This window comes from Coregonus clupeaformis, chromosome 39 (assembly GCF_020615455.1).
Source record: "Coregonus clupeaformis isolate EN_2021a chromosome 39, ASM2061545v1, whole genome shotgun sequence".
NCBI classification, from domain to species: domain Eukaryota; kingdom Metazoa; phylum Chordata; class Actinopteri; order Salmoniformes; family Salmonidae; genus Coregonus; species Coregonus clupeaformis.
This window is the reverse complement of record NC_059230.1, coordinates 4128114-4143245: the sequence shown is the minus strand read 5'-3', so window position 1 is coordinate 4143245 and position 15132 is coordinate 4128114. Positions and strand designations below refer to the sequence as shown.

The 15132-nt window shown below is 44.1% G+C and overlaps 1 long non-coding RNA gene across 1 annotated transcript; it reads left to right on the top strand.

Annotated features, from left to right (window-relative positions):
* Positions 1-12039: 12039 nt before the first annotated feature.
* Positions 12040-13981, top strand: LOC121556268. The gene is made up of 3 exons (XR_006657994.1): positions 12040-12054; positions 12187-12246; positions 13903-13981. It is a non-coding gene; the product is annotated as an uncharacterized LOC121556268 (long non-coding RNA).
* Positions 13982-15132: the final 1151 nt, after the last annotated feature.

The window sequence follows — 15132 nt, the reverse complement described above, 5'->3', positions numbered from 1 at the left end:
TGCCCATTCACCCTCTGATTGGCACAATCCATGTCTCAATTGTGCCAAAATCCTTCTTTAACCTGTCTCCTCCCCTTCATCTACACTATTTGAAGGGGATTTAACAAGTGCCATCAATAAGGGATCATAGCTTTCATCTGGATTCACCTGGTCAGTCTATGTCATGGAAAGAGTTACTAACATTTTGTACACTCAGTGTGTAATTCTACACTATGAGGTTCGATTAATACTGTGAAATTGTGAAAATTATGATAATGCCATTTTTAGTGTAAGAGCTGTTTGAAAAGACCACCTGAAATTTCTGTCTGTTTTGGTGTGATGGGGTTTTGTCCTGCCTGGTGACATCACCGGGTGGTAAATTAGTTAATAAATCCAATGAAAGTGAATTCAAAGCTCTCTGTCAATAACAGCTAATTTTCTTTTTTCCCCTCCCCACTCAGACCACTCCAAATAGTCCAGCTAAATTCTTGCTTGAGAAATTTTTCTTTGCTAAGATAATATATTTTTGTTTCTTGTTGACCATTTTAATTTAAACCAAATACAGTTAGGTTCTTAATTGTTACCCAGAAATGATTTGATATTAAGATAAAAGAAAACATGCTGCATTGGACCTTTAACATCACATTTAACATCACATGCTCAAAATCAATATTATTACCATCATAAGCATGCATGGGTTATTTAGCTTGATCCTGGACGAGCCCCCATGAATAAATTGTCTCCACTATCATTCAACAGTACATAGTTGTGATGTATTTTTACTTCAGTCTACTCACCATGAAATGATGTCCCACCAACCTCCAGCTCCACATCACAGCCCACTCTCTCTGCCCACAACTGTCTGATGGACTGAAGACTGACCTTCATCTGTTCTTCAGCAGATCTCTTCTTTTCGTCTGCCCTCTTCTTCTCTCCCCTCTTCATCTTCTCCTCCTCTTCACTGCAGAGTTCTAGAACTCTGGGGACCCCTAGTGTTGTAGCTGCAGTCTGTATCTGGGCCAGTGTTTCTCTGTTCAGAGCTGCTATGGTCCCAGTGTAGGCAAACTCCAGCACCCCTGCCAGCCCCACACACCCCACTTCAGGACCCAGACTGATGGATATCACTGTCTTTATATACATGTCAATATCTCTCCTCTCCCTCCTCTTCTCCATCTCCTCATCCCTCTCCTGCAGTCTCTGGTGTATGAGGGAGCTGACAGCAGCCAGGACAGGGGAGTGCACGTGGTGACGCTGCCCATCCTCAGTGCTCAGAGTCAGGTCAGTGAGGAGAGAGGAGTCCCTGAGCTGCTGCAGGGTTTGGAACATTTCTCTTGTATAGGAATCTCTGCCGTATACCCTTATTGAATCCACATCCTCTATTCCACCTTTCTGCCCTCTAACAACTGTCCACTCTTCTTTTAGTTCTTTCACTTCTTGAACGTCATCCTCCTCTTCTTCAGTTGTCTCTCTCTCTAGATCTATCTTGCTGTTTTCCTCCCTTCTAAATGCTTCATCATCTTTCTCTTCTTCTTCTGTGTTCACCTTACCCCCACAATCCTTTTCTTTCACATCCCCTGCACGCTCTTCTCCCTCTCCATCTATATTGTGTTTATCCCCTCTAAATGCTTCATCTTGTCTCAGTAGAGATTCCAAACCCCTCTGGAAGCATGGTCCAGATAAAGCCATCGCTTCCAACAACAACAGTCTTTATCTCTACAAATGTCCAACAGTGTCTCCCTACAAACACAGCTTACTATTAAATCAAACAAATAAAATAAAAAAACACTACACAAATGTGTTGCCACACTAAAAAAGCCTCAAGTCACTTACCTGACACAGGTTTTTGTGGATAAATACAACAGAAAATCATACAGTGGTATCCGTGTCCCAGCATATGTTGTGGCTCTCAGCTGTAGCTGTCCTATTGACTGTGTGTGATCTTAGTGCAGTTTTCTCTTCCCCACTCTCTACAGGGTCAGGTATCTCCTTCCTTTCCCTTCTGACTCCTGTTTGACAGACCCTTTTATAAATCCACTCAACCAACCAAGCTGCTATGTATAGATATACTCCTGAAGTCAGACAGGTCAGACCTCACAGTAAACTATGAATAATAGTTTCTATTTCTGGTCCAGGTTCTCATCCCTCAAAGTTTTTCCATGGTAGGGACTAATAATAACAATTTTAAAAGAGTTTTGGTTTCCCCAATTGTACCATGCGATACCTAGATGGTTGTGTTAGTGATGGAGATATGTCCTACAGTGACCTCCACTGACTGCATCTTGACATTCTCCCATATTCTCTTTATTGTATGCCCATAACATTTTCTCATCATTCATTATTTCCTGACTTGTTTTCTCAAATAATTCCTCTATGTTTATATTCATTTCTCTGTAGTTTGTACTGTGTATTACACTTGAAGCAGAGAAGGTCAGGAACCTGGAACCGTAAAAAAGGGGAATGTTCTAGGCTTGGAGCCTGTTCGAACACCTCCAATCCCAAGGCTTCTTTCTCCAAGACCTTGGCTGCCACCTCCCAGGGCATGTGACCAGGGGATCAGTTGGGTTATGTTATGCTTAGAGGGTCAGAGGGGTTGTGTTGCTCCTCCACAGCCAAACACTGGGGAATCTGGGAAAGGAAAGGGGATACCTAGTCAGCTGCACAACTGAATGCATTCACCCAAAATGTGTTTTCCACATTTAACCCAACCCCTCTGAATCAGAGAGGTGCAGGGGGCTGCCTTAATTGACGTCCATGTCATCGGTGCCCGGGGAGCAGGTTTTTTGTTGGGGGGTATACTGCTGAAGGGCAGAATGGCAATACCACTGTATTATGACATTACCACTATATATTATGACATTACCTTTATATATTATTACATTACCACTATATATTATTACATTACTACTATAAATTATTACATTGCCACTATGTGTTATTTCATTACCACTATGTATTATTACATTACCACTATATAATATTACATTACTACTATATATTATTACATTACCACTATATATTATTACATTACCACTATGTGTTATTACATTACCACTATATATTATTACATTACCACTATATACTATTACAATACCACTATATACATTATTATTTCATTAGCACTATATATGTGGTTCATATTGCTTTGGTCTTATGATGGCTCTTGGTTTGATTCTGGGGATATAATTTCCATAACCTTATCTTGGTGTCATTATCTTGGTTACACTTTACATTAATGGGCCATCTCTCTTTTTAAATACTGTACCTATTTCCTTTATAAATCATGATTGAACATGAATTAATTAATGTCCGAAGTCATTGGAACATTGTTTGTCCAAAGTTGGTCAAACAGTGGGATTCTGTATATGGCTAATACTAAGTGCTTATAAGTTACACCCTAATATGCTATGATAAAGACATTTTTAGATGAGACTGTATGTCTGTCTCAGAGATAACAGCATCCATGTTGCAAAGAAAGTCTCCATTCATTTATCCTTGCATGTTTTAAGTACTGTATATAATAAAGTGTTGCGTCCTTAATGAACTGTAAAAGGGGACTGTTTGGGGCATTTTGGTGCCTCACTTGGAGCCTGTTTGAGCTGCTTCAATCCAAGGCCTCTCTCATGTCAAGACATCCCAAAGCCTTGGCACCTCTCCTCCATTATGCATTCTGGAGCAAGAGAAAGGGAGAACACATTCTTTAAGAGTCAGAAGGATCACACACACACAGCACAGAGTGCAAACACACACACATAACACACATATACACACAGAGAGCGCAAACACACACACGCACACACACATGGGCTTTTTGACCATAATGTAGGCCTACCAACAAAACCAATGAAGCAAATCCCATAACATTTTCACATGGAAATAGATGTTGATTTCTATGATATAGCCTAGTGTAACCTGTATGAGGTGTTCAATGCAGGCCTCCATTGCATTCAACTTTTTAAAACATTTTTACATTTTGAACGGCTTGACATGAATTTATGATTTTTTACGTGGGGCCAAATAGGTGGCTTTAAATTGCATTGCATTATGTTGTATGATGCAAGAAACCACTTTACAAAATGCAATTTATTATTATTACCATACAGAAAATTAGACAATGTAGGCTACCCCTCTGCATATTGGCTTTTTTGCGTATTCTAGCCTGTCTCAAAATACACTGCCCCTTTAATTAAGACATAAGCTTTTTACCTGACTGGCGTTTCAAAGACAACTTTAATTGTAGCCTACACGTTTTGTGCTCTTGTAGGGAGCAGTAACTCCCCATTGCTGACATATATTTATCTATAACTGATCTATAACTGGGCTAATAACTCGCTAACTAGCAAAGAATATCACCAAACGTGCAAACGGGCGCTTCTGCGCTCTGATCTGAACTGATCTGAAAAGCGCATTCACTCGCGGGTGATTGAAAGACCGCTGGTGGGCCACCCTCTCTCGGTTGCGCTCTGGCTCTCCCTACAACAAAATCATAGACTCAATCTTGAAAAGTTAGATTTGTTTTGTTTTGTTGCATTGAAAAGGGGCTGCAATAATTTTGATTCGATCACAGAAAAAGTATTGATCTTTATAGTGCAAACTAATGGGGCGAACTCAGTGAAGTTCAATCTCTTGTGTCTGTGCGGCATAGCATTTCTTCTGCGTGGCACTCCTGGAGGAGGTGCGCGGTCGCGGACACGCGCAGTTTAGACGGAACATTGCAACTCACTGGCATCAAGACAAAGAGCTGGGGAAATCCTGGGAATGTCTACAAAGGAAATATTCCGACATTTGCATATGCTACAGTCCCTTGTCGTGAACGTTTCCTGTTTTGAAGACTGCACGAGCAACGTACTAACAGATAAGGAAGGGTAAGGAACGCATTTGGATGGGCACGTGGAGGTTCAGTCTGCCTCTTCATGTCAAGGTACCATCAATTGTTGTTTTCAAGACAAAGAGGAAAGCACCATCATGGAACAAGTGTGGAGGTATCAAGGAACAAGGAAGACATTTTGGACAGTCCTTGCTCATCTTTGCTAGGTATCTCTACCCCTAGATGAACACCTGCCCCACCCTACAATGCAGTAGCATAGCCACTGGATTTAACATTCAAGAGAGCATAATAATCAATGAAATAAACATATTTTATTTAAACAATACATCCATTAAATAAGAGTCAAAGCCCTGTCTAAACTGGGGGAGGGGTTCTACTAAGCTATATGGAATTGTTTTTAGAAGGTAATACCAAGGATCATTTTGCAATTTGATTTTTAATTTTAAGACACCTTGAAGTATAATATATGCAAAATGATCCTTGGTATTACCTTCTAAAAACAATATATATAAATATATATATATAATTGATGAACAATTGTATTTGGCCTTACTGCTATTAGCCCATACAAACACATTGAATAACATATTCACTACATGGAACAACAGATGGTCCCCAAATCTAAAGGAAGTTTGTTCTGAAGTGTCTCTCCTATACCTGAGAGATTCACTATATATACAAAAGTATGTGGACACCCCTTCAAATTAGTGGATTTGGCTATTTCAGCCACACCCGTTGCTGACAGGTGTATAAAATTGAGAACACAGCCATGCAATTTCCATAGACAAACATTGGCAGCAGAATAGCATACTGAAGAGCTCAGTGACTTTCAACGTGGCACCGTCATAGGATGCTACCTTTCCAACAAGTCAGTTTGTCAAATTTCTGCCCTGCTAGAGCTGCCCTGGTCAACTGTAAGTGCTGTTATTGTGAAGTGAAGTGGAGCATCTGGCAGTCCGACGGACAAATCTGGGTTTGACGGATGCCAGCAGAACGCTACCTGCCCCAATGCATAGTGCCAACTGTAAAGTTTGGTGGAGGAGGGATATTGGTCTGGGGCTGTTTTCCATGGTTCTTGCTAGGACCCTCAGTTCCAGTGAAGGGAAATCTTAATGTTACAGCATACAATGACATTCTAGACGATTCTGTGCTTCCGACTTTGTGGCAACAGTTTGGGTAAGGCCCTTTCCTGTTTCAGCATGACAGTGCCTCCATGCACAAAGCGAGGTCCATACAGAAATGGTTTGTCGAGATCGGTGTGGAAGAACTTGTCTGGCCTGCACAGAGCCCTGACCTCAACCCCATCGAACACCTTTGGGATGAATTGGAACGCTCGACTGCGAGCCAGGCCTAACCGCCCAACATCAGTGCCTGACCTCACTAATGCTCTTGTGGCTGAATGGAAGTCCCGCAGCAATCTTCCAACATCTAGTGGAAAGCCTTCCCAGAAGAGTGGAGGCTGTTATAGCATCAAAGGGGGACAAACTCATTTTGGAATGAGATGTTCGACGAGCAGGTGTCCCCATACTTTTGGTCATGTATTGTAACAGGCTTCATTACACGGTACCTGTCCCGTTTATCTGTTTAGCCTCAGCCCAAACTTTATCGCCATTACCAGTTGTTGTCTTAGCTCTCTCTAATAACACCTGTGATTGCTTTATGCCTCTCTCCCATGTCAATATGCCTTGCCTATTGCTGTTCCAGTTAGCTCTTATTATACAATTTCACTGTAGAACCCCAAGTCCCTCTCAAACTGTCTCAAATAGTTCCTTTGTCCCACCCCACATACACGCCGAGACCGGCTCAATCTGTGCCTCCAGTGATGCTATCTCTTTCATTGTTACCCAACGCTTAGGTTTACCTCCACTGTACTCATATCCTTCCATATCCTTGTCTGTACATAATGCCCTGAATCTTTTCTACAACGCCCGGAAATCTGCCCCCTTTATTCTCTGTACCCAACGCACTAGAAGACCAGTTCTTAAAGCCTTTAGCCGTATCTTCATTCTAGTCCTCCTCTGTTCCTCTGGTGATGTAGAGGCTAACCCAGGCCCTGCAGGTGATATAGAGGCTAACCAAGGCCCCCCATCACTGTCTAACGCTCCCTAAAACACTTTAGCGAGCAGGCCTTCCTAATTGACCTGGCACAGGTATCCTGGATGGATATCGATCTCATTCCGTCAGTAGAGGATGCCTGGTTGTTCTTTAAAAGTAATTTCCTCTCAATCTTAAATAAACATGCCCCATTCAAAAAATACAGAACTAAGAACAGATATAGCCCCTGGTTCTCCCTCAGACTTGACTGCCCTTGACCAGCACAAAAACATCCTGTGGCGTACTGCATTAGCATCAAATAGCCCCGCGATATGCAACTTTTCAGGGAAGTTAGGAACCAATATACACAAGCAGTTAGGAAAGCAAAGGCTAGCTTTTTCAAACAGAAGTTGGCATCCTGTAGCACTAACTCCAAAAAGTTTTGGGACACTGTAAAGTCCATGGAGAATAACAGCACCTCCTCCCAGCTGCCCACTGCACTGAGGCTAGGAAACACTATCACCACCGATAAATCTACAATAATCGAGAATTTCAACAAGCATTTTGCTACGGCTGGCCATGCCTTCCACCTGGCTACTACTACCCCGGCCACCAGCTCTGCACCCTCCGCTGCAACTTGCCCATGCCCCCCCTCCCCGCTTCTCCTTCACACAAATTCAGACAGCTGATCTGGACCCCTACAAATCATCTGGGCTAGACAATCTGGACCCTTTCTTTCTAAAACTAGCCGCCGAAATTGTCGCAACCCCTATTACTAGCCTGTTCAACCTCTCTTTCGTAACAACTGAGATCCCCAGAGATTGGAAAGCTGATGCGGTCATCCCCCTCTTCAAAGGGGGTGACACTCTAGATCCAAACTGTTACAGAACTATATCCATCCTGCCCTGCCTTTCGAATGTTTTTGAAAGCCAGGTTAACAAACAGATCACCGACCATTTCGAATCCCACCGTACCTTCTCCGTTATGTAATCCGGTTTCCGAGCTGGTCATGGGTGCACCTCAGCCACGTTCAAGGTCCTAAACGATATCATAACCGCGATCGATAATAGACAGTACTGTGCAGCCGTCTTCATCGACCTGGCCAAGGCTTTCGACTCTGTCAACCACCGCATTCTTATTGGCAGACTAAATAGCCTTGGTTTCTCAAATGACTGCCTCGCCTGGTTCACCAACTACTTCTCAGATAGAGTTCAATGTGTCAAATCGGAGGGCCTGTTTTCTGGACCTATGGCAGTCTCTATGGGGGTGCCACAGGGTTCAAATCTTGGGCCAACTCTTTTCTCCGTGTATATCAATGATGTCGCTCTTGCTGCTGGTGACTCTCTGATCCACCTCTACGCAGACGACACCATTTTGTATACATCTGGCCCTTCATTGGACACTGTGTTAACAAACCTCCAAACGAGCTTCAATGCCATACAACACTCCCTTCAGTAGCCTCCAACTGCTCTTAAACACTAGTAAAACTAAATGCATGCTCTTCATTCGAACGCTGCTGGCAACCGCCACCCAACTAGAATTACTACTCTCGACGGGTCTGACCTAGAGTATGTGGACAACTACAAATACCTAGGTGTCTGGTTAGACTGTAAACTCTCCTTCCAGACTCACATTAAGAATATCCAATCCAAAGTTAAATCTAGAATCTGCTTCCTATTTCGCAACAAAGCCTCCTTCACTCATGCTGCGAAACATGCCCTCGTAAAACTGACTATCCTACCGATCCTTGACTTCGGCGATGTCATTTACAAAATAGCCTCCAACACTCTACTCAGCAAATTGGATGTAGTCTATCACAGTGCCATCCGTTTTGTCACCAAAGCCCCATATACTACCCACCACTGTGACCTGTACGCTCTTGTTGGCTGGTCCTCACTACATATTTGTCGCCAAACCCACTGGCTCCAGGCCATCTATAAATGGCTAGGCAAATCCCAGCCTTATCTTAGCTCATTGGTCACCATAGCAACACCCACCCGTAGTATGCGCTCCAGCAGGTATATCTCACAACACCTCCTTTGGCCGCCATTCCTTCTAGTTCTCTGCTGCCAATGACTGGAACGAATTGCAAAAATATCTGAAGCTGGAGACTCTTATCTCCCCCACTAACTTTAAGCATCAGTTGTCAGAGCACCTTACCGATCACTGCACCTGTACACAGCCCATCTGAAATTAGCCCACCCAACTACCTCATCCCCATATTGTTATTTATTTTGCTCATTTGCACCCCAGTATCTTTATTTGCACATCATCTCTTGCACATCTTATCTTTCCAGTGTTAATACTAATTGTAATTATTTTGCACTATAGCCTATTTATTGCCTTACCTCCATAACTTGCTACATTTGCACACACTGTATATATATTTTCTGTTGTATTTTTGACTTTATGTTTTGTTTTACCCCATATGTAACTCTGTGTTGTTGTTTTTATCGCACTGCTTTGCTTTATCTTGGCCAGGTCACAGTTGTAAATGAGATCTTGTTCTCAACTGGCTTACCTGGTTAAATAAAGGTGAAATTAAATTTTAAAAAAATAATAAAATAAAACCTTTATAATGTATTGGGCCCCTTGTTCTCTGGTAGCCGTCTGTCACTGCCTCTTTGGTGACCTTGGCGACGTCCGGTGAGCTCTACAAAGGACCATGCACAGACACCACCCTGGTCTTCAAACGGGTCTTCTCAAACACCAGAAGTGCTTACAACAAAAACACAGGTACGGTATTTGACATGTGTGGGTCGGATAGGGCTTACATTCATTTCTAGTGACAGACTGTTAGCTAGCTACGCAAGGTTTCTGGCCTTGCATGAACTTGCAGTGTCAATGTGGGTAGTGGATACATATTAGTAGTAGGCCTGCTAGTAGTATTACTACTAGTAGTAGTACAGTATATCTTACTGCTTCCCCTCTGTTACAGGTATCTTCACTGCACCCATGAATGGCCTCTATTTCTTCACCTTCAGCACATCCGGCTACAACTCCCACCACACAGGGGCCATCTTTGTGAAGGGCGGAGTTGACCAGGTGTCTGATTCCAGAGACAGTGACAGCACTAGCAACGCTGTCGTCCTACAATTGGACGTTAGTGATGGGGAAACAAAGCTTCTTGAAGCGTTGAGCATTTCCAGCAAATTGTGTCGAAAATAGGTTAATTACTCGAGGCTTTGATCAACAGTGTACACTAGTGGCAACTGCTTGTCAAAATAATTTAGAATAGCCAAGATGTCAATTCAATGTCCATTCCACGTTGGTTCAACGTAATTTCATTGAAATGACATGGAACTAATGTTGATTCAACCAGTGTGTGCCCAGTGTGCATCTAAATAGTGTCGTCAATACTGTAAAAAAATAAAATAAAGTGATTCCCACTACTTTAGAGAACATTTATGATCTCCCTTAATATTTTCTCTCTTTATACAATAGTTTACAGATATGATGAACATGTGGGTTAAATTACATTACATTATTGGAGAAGTTTGATAGTAGGTTTTACTTGATTTTCAAGCTCTTTTAACGTTATATTTTTGTAAACTGTACTTTAGATTCTCTTAATGGATGTATTGTTTTAATAAAATATGTTTGTTTAATTAATTATTTTGCTCTCTTGAATGTTAATTCTAGTGGCTACGCTACCGCAGTGTGGGGTGGGGCAGGTGTTCATCTAGGGGTAGAGATGTAGAGATATCCCCCCTACCTGGCAGAGGTGAACCATCACTGGGCCTAGCACAGCATATTAATAATGTCTTCCTTGTTCTTGGTTACCTTCTCATTTGTCCCGTGATGGTGCTGTCCACTCTGTCTTCAAAAAAACCAAATGATGGTTTCTTGACATTATGAGGCAGACTGAACGCCATCCAAATGTGTTCCTTGTCAAAACATATCCTCCCCACAGGTAAATCAACTATGTCTAGACGCTCAGTCACATGACAAGCAACTACACAGGAGCACCAATACTACACTGAGCCGCTCAGTGTAGGGACCTTACCTTTGAACATCCCTTGACGATGGGAAAGATGACTACTCTGCTACTACTGAGCTGCCTGTCCGTGGCCCTACCATACACCGTATGTGGTGATCCGGTAAATCTGTATAATCTTCTGAAAGATAGAGTGGACTATATGGAAAAGCAGCTGGGCAAGATTGCAACCCTGGAAGAGGACCTCAGTTCCACAAAGGCAAAACTGAAGTTGCAGGTAGCAAGAGTAGACTCATTAGGGCAAGAGAATGAAGGTATATCAGATAAGATAACAGCTCTGGAGGCCAAGCTCAATGCTACAGAGGTAGACCTGGAGGCGCAGAAAGTTGAAGTGGGCAGACAGAGGCTTGGAAGCTAGACTGAAGTCTTTAGATAAGTACCTGGAAAAATTAACTGATTTAGAGGACAAACTGAATACCACAGAGAAGGAGCTGGAGAAGAGTGCTAAATTGGACAGACTCAGAGGCTTGGAAGCTAAACTGAACTCTCTAGAGCAGCAGCAGCTGGATGGACAAAGAACGTTGGGGGCCAGGCTCAATGCCACAAAGACAGAGCTGAATGCTGAAGTGCAGGAGCTGAAGAGAGAGATTAGAGGTAAGACATCTTTTCAACCAGTTTTGCTCACTGGATTGAGATGTAAATAACAAGTGTAAACACTTGACACAACACTTCTCCAACATCCTCCCCTCTCCCCTTTCCTCCTCCTCCTACCACTTCTATCCCTCTATCTTCTCTCCCCTCTTCCCCAACATCCTCCCCTCTCCCCTCCACCTACCACCACTATCCCCCCATCTTCTCTCCCATCTTCCCCAACATCTACCCCTCTTCCTTCTACTCCTCCTCCTACCATTACAGTATTGGACAGCAATATTTATCATGTATGATATTATCAATACCAGAGGTGTGGACTCGAGTCACATGACTTGGACTCAAGTCACAAATTTTGTAACTTGAGACTTGACTTACACTTGGAGCCTCAAGACTCTGGACTCGACTTTGACTTGAGACTGATGACTTGAGAAATGATCTGGACAGGTTTTGTAATGTTTTGTTACTCATTTTGTGGCACAGAGTCTCCGTGGTTCACGCCTCGATCACACCGACAGCATTTGGTACACCAGAACTACCCTCATTTCCAATGGAACGCTGAGTTTACCTTGCAGTTAATTTACCTATGAAGTCATCGTCAACACCACAGACTTCCCAGCCAACCACTCAGGTAGCACTGGTTATCATTGTCCTCCAATGTGGTTTTGATTAGTCATCACTGTTGTGTGTGTTTGTTTGTTTGTTTGTTTGTTTGTTCTGTTCTGTTCTCTGTTTCCCCTCACGTCCCCTTATCCTCCTGTAGGTGTCTCCAAAGCTATTCTGACTGCTGCAGGTTCCACAGTCCAAGCAGAGTTAGCACAAGGTTTGTTTACGGTGTTTCCATACACAATCATATTAACACAATCACAAACTCTCCGAGCAATCCATTCACACAAGTCAGAAAGTAATCATTTGACGAAGTCAAATCTTTTTCACTAAGATGTAGAGACATTGAAAAATCACTTCACAGATCACTTTATCAGCTTATTCTTCACTTATCAATGGAGGCTGGTGCGAGGAGCTATAGAAGGACGGGCTCATTGTAATGGCTGGAATGGAATAAATGGAACGGTATCAAACACATAAAACATATGAAACCCTTGATTCAATTCCAGCCATTACAATGAACCCATCCTCCTATAGCTCCTCCAACCAGCCTCCACTGTCACTCATATGTCTATAATTGAACACTAAGTGCCAACCAGTGGAGGCTGCTGAGGGGAGGACGGCTCATAATAATGGCTGGAATGGAGTCAATGGAATGGTATCAAACACATCAAAGACGTGGTTTCCATGTGGTTGATACCATTCCATTGACTCCATTCCAGACGTTTTTATGAGCAGCCTCCCCTCAGCAGCCTCCCCTCAGCAGCCTCCCCTCTGCAGTCCTCCCATCAGCAGCCTCCCCTCAGCAGTCCTCGCCTCAGCAGTCCTCCCCTCAGCAGTCCTCCCCACAGCAGTCTCCCTTTCAAAAGTCTCCCCTCAGCTGTCCTCCCCATCAGCAATCTCCCCTCAGCAGTCTCCGCTCAGCAGTCTCCCCTCAGCTGTCCTCCCCTCAGCAGCCTTTCCACAGCAGTCCTCCCCTCAGCTGTCCTCCCCTCAGCAGTCTCCCCTCAGCAGGCTCCCCTCAGCTGTCCTCCCCTCAGCAGTCTCCCCTCAGCAGTCTCCCCTTCAGCTGTCCTCCCCTCAGCAGTCTCCCCTCAGCAGTCTCCCCTCAGCTGTCCTCCCCTCAGCAGTCTCCCCTCAGCAGTCTCCCGTCAGCTGTCCTCCCCTCAGCAGTCTCCCCTTAGCAGTCTCCCCTCAGCTGTCCTCCCCTCAGCTGTCCTCCCCTCAGCAGTCACCTCTCAGCAGACTTTCCTCAGCTGTCCTCCCCTCAGCTGTCCTCCCCTCAGCAGTCTCCCCTCAGCGGTCCTCCCCTCAGCAGCCTCCCCTCAGCTGTCCTCCCCTCAGAAGTCTCCCATCAGCTGTCCTCCCTTCACTGTCCTCCCCTCAGCTTTCCTCCCCTCAGCAGTCTCCCCTCAGCAGTCTCCCTTCAACTGTCCTCCCCTCAGCTGTCCTCCCCTCAGCAGTCTCCCCTCAGCAGGCTCCCCTCAGCAGTCTCCCCTCAGCTGTCCTCCCCTCAGCAGTCGCCCCTCAGCTGTCCTCCCCTCAGCAGCCTTCCCTCATCTGTCCTCCCCTCAGCAGTCTGCCTTCAGCTGTCCTCCCCTAAGCTGTCCTCCCCTCAGCAGTCTCCCCTCAGCAGTCTCCCCTCAGCTGTCCTCCCCTCAGCAGTCGCCCCTCAGCTGTCCTCCCCTCAGCAATCTCCCCTCAGCAGTCTCCCCTCAGTTGTCCTCCCCTCAGCAGTCTGCCTTCAGCTGTCCTCCCCTAAGCTGTCCTCCCCTCAGCAGTCTCCCCTCAGCAGTCTCCCCTCAGCTGTCCTCCCCTCAGCTGTCCTCCCATCAGCAGCCTCCACTTCTTTTTTTATTCTCCTCTCCATCAGTGGGTGTGCCAGCAGACTGGATGTGCACCACAGGGCCCGGTGCACTGGGCTGCAAGGAGATCGTTCACGTCTGCTTTAATTGCAACACACAGCGGATCAACAAGGTCTGCGGGAAGATATTGAATCAGTGTGAGAGAAAGGGCCTCCGATCTGCAGCCTTCCCTGCAGTCAACACTGGTATGTACAGTATGTCCCATTTTTTTGTGAAATGCAATATGGACTCCCTTAATTTGCTCTTGTATCAACCCTCTGCCATACCAATTTATGTTCGATATTTTTATTGTGCGCATTTATTAGTCTACAATGCCGTAGGTCACAATTTTGTTCATATCAAAACAAATACTGAGGAACAAGTTTTCATTAGTTACACCAGCATCTATATTCTGTAATTTACTGGTTAGATGATATTATAGACATTAAAAAACTCGTATTTGCTGTACAGGTGCTGCTCGAGCAGATGTATAAAATACAATGAAATTTATTATTTTTATTAGCCTTCTTAATTAAAAATCTCAATTATTATATCTAATGAGAACAAATACAGGATGCCCCTCTTGCATTCCTACAAGCATACGCTAACATCTTACAGTTTTGACATAGAATATGGTATGTAATTGACCAGAAAAACATATTGAACATTTCTAGCATATTTCTAACACATTCATCATCATCTTTTCCTCACATGGGAAAGAGCAGGAAACCGTTAAATGAGGAGTAGTGATTGCCATTGTCAGATATCCGACGTCCATCACTCCAGAGAGCAACGTACACCTGCTCTCCCACTTGTAGCAGGAAGGTGGCGCTATTGGATGAGGACTCAGAGGAACCTCCTTCCTTCTCATCATACACAGAGACCATTTTCTGTCCGTTATGACATAAGCTTGCCCCTGTCACTGTACTCCTTCCCCAATCAAAAGCTGTGAAGGTGAAATGGTAGAGTCCTCTCACTGGTGCTGTAAAGATGCCTACAATCGGAGGAAAAATAGAAAGTATTAAGAATTATTGTTAATTTAGTGTATAAGAAGTAAGGAAATGTAACATACAGTAATAGCTACACACAGCATACTAACTAATGTAAGCATGAGCATTGTGTGTGACATTGAGGTAAATACCTGTGGTTGGATTGTAGGCATTTCCAATGTTTGATAGAACACGCCGGAAGACCAGAGTGATTTCATTGCTGACAGGTCCAATGGTTCCAGAAATTCCTAAAGTAGCTGAGAACGCCAC